Here is a 1,605-nt window from a genome sequence, read left to right on the forward strand (position 1 = left end):
TCCTCCTTTAAAATTGGGTGCGTCTTATATTCCGGAGCGTCTTATACGGCGAAAAATACGGTATATCTTGCAGTATTCTGAGTATATCATGTGTTCTACGCGTTTCACAGAATTATATCAGCTTCATCAGGATTTATTCTGAGACCTATTTACTCCACTTTTTAAATAATGAGTGATTTGGTGCTGTTCTCATTAGGACAGAATGGGGCAGCTGGCGAAAGCCAATCAATCGTCAGAATACACAGATCTGAATATAGATTACATGAAACACACCTCATGCATCTCATATTCATATCAAAAAGAAAAATACTTTTCCAACGTCTGCCATTGAAATATAATATTACCTCAAAACTCTGTTCACCAAAAACGACAAATACCGACTTTCTAATATCCTGCACATATAGAAACATATAGAAATACTTTGCTAGTGTATTGAATCTTTGGAGCGGATAAAATTCCCTGAAACGCGTAGAACATATAAATACTTGTCACACTTATCTCTTCCCCTCTAAAGCGCAGACGCCTCTCTCCTGTGCATGCGGGCAGTTCTGACACCGGGTGTGCCTACGTACCCAACATTTATAAACTTCGTCCAACTCATTGGCCAATCAGGAAATCACCTCCTAACCATCCCTGGCTATATGGCTAGCTCAGACACAGCACTCAGCGTTCCTGCAACGTGTCTCCACTCTGCTGAGCCCCTAGTTCTGTGAGCTAGTTCCTGTTCACCTGTTGGTTAATTCAGTGTTTTCTCTCTCCAGCTCCTGTGTTACCCCCTCAATGTCCAATCTGTTGGTTCCCAGCCAACTTCCCTGTGCTGTTCCAGTGTTCCTGTCTGTCTGTGCATATTCCTGTGCCTCCTGTTGCTTCCAGTGTCTCCTGTGTTCCCTGTGCTCGCAGTGGCCCCTGTGCCACTAGTGTCTGTCTCCTGGATCCCTGGTATTTGACCCCGAACGTGTGACCTGACCTCTCTTGCTGCCTGCCTCAACCCTGGCTTTCCTAGACCATCCTTCTGCTTTGTGATTTAGTACTATGATTTGCCCACCTTGGTGTGCCCAAGGGCCGCAACCTGGGAGTAACCAGCAGTGCAACATCCTCACCACTAGGGGCTCTAGAGAAAACATAGTTGCAACTTAGACTCTGGGCCTTGGCCCTTCTCAGGGCTCACATCATCTCAGTGCAAGCTGTAGCACCCCTTAGTGGCCCCGGTGCTCCGTGCGTGACAATACTGCAAGATATATTTTGCCATGTGATTGTTCCTATCAATGCAAATGGTATTATTATACAATAAATTAGAGTTTTAAAAAAATTTAAATTTGATGTCAAGTGTCTGATGCCTTAAATGTCTCTTAAAAAAAAATTTGGCCAATTGGGGAAACTCTACTTGTAATTTCTATTTTCTAATTTCTAATTCTAAATAAAAGATACAGGAATACTAACAAAAAAGTCAATAATATTAAAATAATAAATAAAACCGCAAAATAACATTTAAGATGAGAACGGAGCTAATTAGTACTGATTGGGTTAACTAAAGGGGGTGCAATGTGAACAAAGTTCTTTTCTTTATTATTTTAATTACAAGTTTGACTGAAATCATATGCAGAT

The 1,605-nt window shown here is 41.6% G+C and overlaps 1 protein-coding gene across 1 annotated transcript in view; it reads left to right on the top strand.

Moving 5' to 3' along the window:
* The window catches only part of FAM131B (family with sequence similarity 131 member B), a 36,700-nt gene that overhangs the window by 19,838 nt on the left and 15,257 nt on the right, over positions 1 to 1,605 (top strand). The gene's annotated exons all lie outside the window — the stretch shown is intronic.

Source organism: Pyxicephalus adspersus, chromosome 10 (genome assembly GCF_032062135.1).
Source record: "Pyxicephalus adspersus chromosome 10, UCB_Pads_2.0, whole genome shotgun sequence".
Classification (NCBI taxonomy): Eukaryota; Metazoa; Chordata; class Amphibia; order Anura; family Pyxicephalidae; genus Pyxicephalus; species Pyxicephalus adspersus.